The sequence below is a fragment of the Balearica regulorum genome, chromosome 2 (assembly GCF_011004875.1).
Source record: "Balearica regulorum gibbericeps isolate bBalReg1 chromosome 2, bBalReg1.pri, whole genome shotgun sequence".
Classification (NCBI taxonomy): Eukaryota; Metazoa; Chordata; class Aves; order Gruiformes; family Gruidae; genus Balearica; species Balearica regulorum.
In genome coordinates this window covers 46,234,428-46,240,427 of record NC_046185.1, presented here as the reverse complement: position 1 = coordinate 46,240,427, position 6,000 = coordinate 46,234,428, and the positions used below count along the sequence as shown (strand labels likewise).

The following is a 6,000-nucleotide window of genomic DNA, read 5'->3' as shown; positions in this document are numbered from 1 at the left end:
TGGGGAATGAATTCCTTGCTTTGCTTTGCTTGTGTGCACGGCTTTTGCTTTACCTATTAAACTGTCTTTATCTCAACCCACGAGTTTTCTCACTTTTACTTTTCCAATTCTCTCCCCCATCCTGATGGGGGGGAGTGAACGAGTGGCTACGTGGTGCTCAACTGCCGGCTGGGGTAAAACCACGACAGGAAGATTAAAGTGATTTACTTAAACTGAGAATGTTTTCCTTACTCTATGCAATAGTCTCAAGCTCTGTAACATGATTTACTGCTGTATTTACCCTATGCTGTTAGTAGTTAAAATTAAGCTCATTGAAAAAACTCAAGTCTTTAAAGACTGGAATATGCAACCAGGGCAAAGCACTCCTGCCAGAAACTGGATATTCTTAACATCAGAAATGACATAGAAAAAAGGCATTACAGTCTTCTACACATTCCACAAAAGGCATTTAAAAAAAAAAAAGCCTATTGGCAGGAATTATTTATAATATATCGTATTGAGAGACCACAGTTGAAGCAATCTGCTATCATGTCTAACACTATAAAGAAGCTGCTGGTGAAGTGAAATAGAATGGTACTCTTCTGTTTCCTAGCACAGAATGCAATCACCGGTTACTGGAGGTGGGCAGGGAACCAGTACACGATAAACCAAAAATGTTATTTGCTACCACTGCTACTGGTTTCAAAGCTTGTACTTAATTTCTCTGCAAGCACAGATTTGATTGGAAAGTGACTTGATCCCAGTCATCCCCAGTTTTGGTAGGTGCTTCAGTAGGAACAGATGTAAACTCCAAAGTGAGAAACATCTCAAGATTACCCCATGTCCATCATAACTGAGGTAATGTACTCCTTAAGACTATATTCTAGTCAGCCTCATCAAACTTCAGTCTTTTTTTCGGCAGTCACTCTGGAGTTTTATCTTCCTAGGACTAGGCCCTAGAACTTCCAGGATTATCTCAGGAAAAGAAGAAAGTGCACTGAAGACTGCACATCAAATAGCTGGTCAGGGAAGTGATTCCATCCCATTTTTGGAGTGTATTTCTCTAGTTTGATAATCTTAGAACTATGTAACTTGCTGCCTGGCTACAGCAATATGGACTGAAGAAAAGAAGCACTTTGCATTTTTTTTCTGACCCTGCAAGACCACATGTAGTCTTTTAACAACACACGCGTACTTTACTTAAAAAAGCATGGGATTCACCATTTGTGACATAAACTGACAGTCAGTATGGAGGCTGTCATGCAATTCTCAGTTTGCATGACCACCTTAATAATGTTTGCAGACAGCCTGGCACCAGCTTGAATTAGTTAACGCTCAAACCCAAAAAGCTAGTAAATTCTGGGTTGTAAGGTCTCGAGAGTAGAGTTTGTCTATACAATAAGCACAACCAGACTCCCTTTGTGACTGGCCACTTTGGACTCCAAATGGATAGGGTAAACAAGATCATTGTATTTGCTACTATGAAAGGTATTTTAGAAGTCTCAAAATCTGAGCAGAAGACCTACTAATTATATTTATATAATTACTATATAATCATGTTGTAGATCCCTAAAGCGTTCTTTCTCGGTGCCCTGTATTTTGATTGCAGAGAAAACATTCACTTGGTTTGTTCAGTGACTCCTGATCACATCCCACCTCTCAACTGGGTAGGGTAGGAGTAGGTTTGGATTGCTTTTGCCTAAATTTGAGCTCCTTTTCTAATGGAGCATAGAGTTTCCAATTACTGTATTTTGTGAGTAGGAATCTTACCAGGAAACCACTGTAATGCCTACATAATATGCTTGGAAGATCTTGTTACATCTTCAGGTTAAATTCTTCTTTTATACACGTGATTAAAAACACCATATATTTTTATGTGGTTCTGTGGTCCAACTATCTTAACCGTTATCACACAAATTGTTTTTTTCAGTATGAAGCAAGCTTTTACTAATGCAACTTACTGACCAACTTGGATCAGACTTGCATCTAATTAAGACTCCTTTGTTAGTCTTGACCATCAAAAGCTTCAAACAATACAAGAAAAAAATCATAAAGTTTCCTCTAGTAAATAAAACCTTTCCTACCTCTGAAGCAAGAGCGATACAGTCTTTCCTAGCCTTGTGTATTGAAAACTACTAGGTGCAGTAATATCTAGACTCTTAAAAATACAGATAACTAGGTGTAGGAAAGCTACTAAACTTCCTTATGTTGGAGATCTATCAGAGAGTATCTCTGTTGACCACTAAAAGAAATGTTAGGAAGTAGAGGAACTTTTCACCCTTCCTCCATTTTAAGAGGTTAACTTTATGTTGTGGTTTAACCCTAGCCAGCAACTAAGCACCACACAGCCATTCATTTACTCCCCCTCAGTGGGATGAGGGAGAGAATTGGAAGAGTGAAAGTGAGAAAACTCATGGGTTGAGATAAAGACAGTTTAATAGGTAAAGCAAAAGCTGTGCATACAAGTAAAGCAAACCAAGGAATTCATTCACCACTTCCCATGGGCACGCAAGGTGCCAGGGCACCTGGTGATGGGCAGCCATCTCCAGGAAAGCAGGACTCCATCATGCGTAATAGTTACTTGGGAAGACAAGCACCATCACTCCAAACACCCTCCTCTTTTTTCTCACCCCAACCCCCCCAGCTTTATATTGCTGAGCATGACATCATATGGTATAGAATATCCCTTTGGTCAGTTAGGGTCACCTGTCCTGGCTGTGTCCCTTCCCAACTTCTGCACCCCTAGCCTGTTTCCTGGTAGGGTGGGGTAAGAAGCCAAAAAGTCCTTGACTTAATGGAAGCACTACTTAGCAACAGCTAAAATCAGTACGTTATCAACATTTTTCTCCTACTAAATCCACAACACAGCACTACACCAGCTACTAGGACAAAAATCAACTATCCCAGCTGACACCAGGACACTTTCTTACAGTTCTGGTGCAAGTGCTTCTGTGACTTGTGAGCTGTTACCTGTCTGATTCCTAAAGGTACTAAAAAGTTTAAAACATTCACCGTCAATAGTTCTGAATGCCTCTAACAAAGAAAAAGAGAAAGAGAAAAAAAGAAAGAAAAAGAGAAAGAAAGAGAGAGAAAGAAAAAAAGAACAAGACTAACTGTCTGTTCGTATAATTATTTTTTCTTGTCATAGTCTGTCAGGTTTGATGAGGCTTTGGGCTACTTGGTCTAGTGGAGATGTCCCTGCCCATGGCAGGAGGGCTGGAACTAGATGATCTTTAAGGTCCCTTCTAACCCAAACCATTCTATGATTCTATGTCCCAGACTGTTGTCAGAAGGATGGCATTTAGTATGACCATTCTAGGCATGTTCTGTCTACTAATCCCATTGGAAGTAGTCACTAAGACTGGTACAAACGTTTTTAGGTATGCCCAAGAGTTCGAGGGCAGGTTAAGTTTTCAGCCTCCAAAGTATAAGGAGACACACCAAGAAATGGAATAATACCAGTGTTTTGCTAGTTCCATGTACATTTTCTTCCTCAGCCAGGAACAGACGGAACATGTGAGGAAATCAGCAGACCTTTTTGCACACTGTAAGGTGCTTAGCTGACACTCAAGACACAGATCTAGCAGCACTGGTGACAAAAATCTAAAAAGCTGCACTTGCTGTGCAGCTGCTTCTGCAAGGGCCAGGGCGAAGCACACCATAAGGCAACGCACAGCATCTGGAAAAGGATCAGAAGAAACTAATAACGTGTTAGGGGAAGTCAGTGAATCAATTAGGTGGTGGAGGTTATCTCTGAAGCTCTAACACAAGCGTGGTAGGCATTCACCTCTTAAAAGCAGTTCTGTGAAAACAGAAGTAGGAGAGAAGGCTAAGGAGCTCAATTATAACCTGCACACTGACCATAACTAAAGACACAGCAGCTGTAGCATGCTTTCTGGGATACAGACTTGGGAGGACAGAGATGGCAACTTTTACCCTTAAACTTGAATTAACCAATCCAGCTCATACAATAGCTTCACGAAGATTGTAAATAAAAAGAAGATCCTGCATTTCTGGACAGGGACCAGAATGGACAGTTGGGGGAGAACAAACCAGTCTGATCAAACTATATCCTAGTTGGATAAGTGGAGAAGACATGCTGATTCGGGCCTCTAACCATCATTCATCCATTGGTTTTCACACAGCCTGGAAAAACTTACAGAATTCTCTTTCGGCCAAGCTTGACTGAAACTGGCTAGGAAGAGTCAACAGTTAGGACAGAGGATTGCTATACACAGTTATAGAGGAAGGAAGGGGGGAAATAAATTTTTCCCCAATTAAATCAAAATTAACATTTTACCACAATAGTTATATTTTTTGTTTTGGTAGTTTCTACTTCTAGGTATAACAATTTGTTTAACAAAACACTGGAGAATGCGGGCATCGATCCCGCTACCTCTCGCATGCTAAGCGAGCGCTCTACCATTTGAGCTAATTCCCCCTCCTCTTATTGTTAATAGGGATCACAAAACTCTGATCTTCAAGACGGATTTAAAATGTGCAGTTCCACATATGTACTACAGTTTTCTCTCTTGAACTGGTCTCTCTATTCACAAATGAAAACACATTCAACTGATTCCAAAACAGGAGTCAAGTAATAAATTTGTAGTTTTCCACTTAGCATTTCCAAATTAACTAGTAAGAAACAAGACAAACAAGAAAAGACATGTTTTCTAGGTGTATAAAATTAAAAAAAAAAGTTTATTACTTGCAATTCATGAGAGGAAGTACTTTCCAGCATTTGGTTTTCTCCCCATAAAAGTCAGTTTCTTCTTTTTTTTTAAATATGAGTAATTATTTTAATTTATGCTAGTCAAACATATGGCAGCATTTAAGAAATGAACTATGTACATCTAAAAAATAAGAGCTTATTTCACTTCAAAATTCCAGTTCAATAGAGGAAAACATCTTCTGTAGTTAACTGTTTTTTCTCTCACCACAAACAAAACATGACAGTGGAGAATGCGGGCATCGATCCCGCTACCTCTCGCATGCTAAGCGAGCGCTCTACCATTTGAGCTAATTCCCCCACAACACTCTCATTTATCCTGTAACCATAGATTTTAAAAACCAGAAATGGAAACTGCCTTCTCTTTACTGACTCTGCTCCTTTATCCCGGGTAGTAACCCCAGGGCAGCTGTTCAGACTACTTACTACCGTTTGACCTGCAGCTCGTCTATTTTTTTGTCCAATAGGACAAACTCCCCAAGTAACATAATAAGGCACTTCATGATAACTTGCATGACAAACTCACATCTTGCAGCCTTTCAGTGCCACCCAACTTACACTAGATTTATCCTTCTTTGAAGAGGGCAGCTCCTGCTTCTATGCTGAGGGAAGTCACATCACAGACAACACAGTGGAGCAGCTTGAAGACAATACAAAGCTCTCATTTGCCCTGATGTCCCATAAGAACACTATCTTAGAAAGCAAAAGTAAAACCTGATTAAGTTAGCTTATATCAGTTTACATTAGTGTTGCCAAAGAGATGCATCGAATTGATCTGTGTTAAATGAAAGTATGTGGACACAAAGCCTTTATAGCTGACATACCCTAGAGAAATGAAAAAACAGAATTAAGAAGGTCATTTTCAGCCATGTAGGTAAGGCAGTTCTCCCAATCAAGTAGAGAAATTCGAAAGTTTTATTCACCATCTTACATTAAAACTTAGCAATCACAACAAATTCCAGATCACAAAACAATAGACTATCAGTTATATGAAATACACATTTTAGTCACTGAAAATAGTACTATTGCAGAGGTCTTTCCTCGCCCTTATCTGACTTTAGCATCAAATAAACTGTTTTTCTGTGAGCTGAACTGTCCAAGCTTTAGGCCTTTTCAGTGGCAGCAGAGTGAGATTTGGAGGTGAAAAAACAGGGAGAGGTAATCTGCCGTTTTTAACTGACTCAGACTGCACAGGGTAGATAAAGAAAACTGTACATAGAGCTGCACCCTGTGAAATATGATATGGGAAAGATCACTGAGCCTAAGATGTGTGCCTGTGAGAAGGACTGAAA

General features: G+C 39.8%; 2 non-coding genes across 2 annotated transcripts; both read right to left on the bottom strand.

Moving 5' to 3' along the window:
• Positions 1-4,347: 4,347 nt before the first annotated feature.
• On the bottom strand, positions 4,348-4,420 carry TRNAA-AGC (transfer RNA alanine (anticodon AGC)). The gene has a single exon. It is a non-coding gene; the product is annotated as a tRNA-Ala (tRNA).
• A 515-nt stretch (positions 4,421-4,935) lies between these two features.
• Positions 4,936-5,008, bottom strand: TRNAA-AGC (transfer RNA alanine (anticodon AGC)). The gene has a single exon. It is a non-coding gene; the product is annotated as a tRNA-Ala (tRNA).
• Positions 5,009-6,000: the final 992 nt, after the last annotated feature.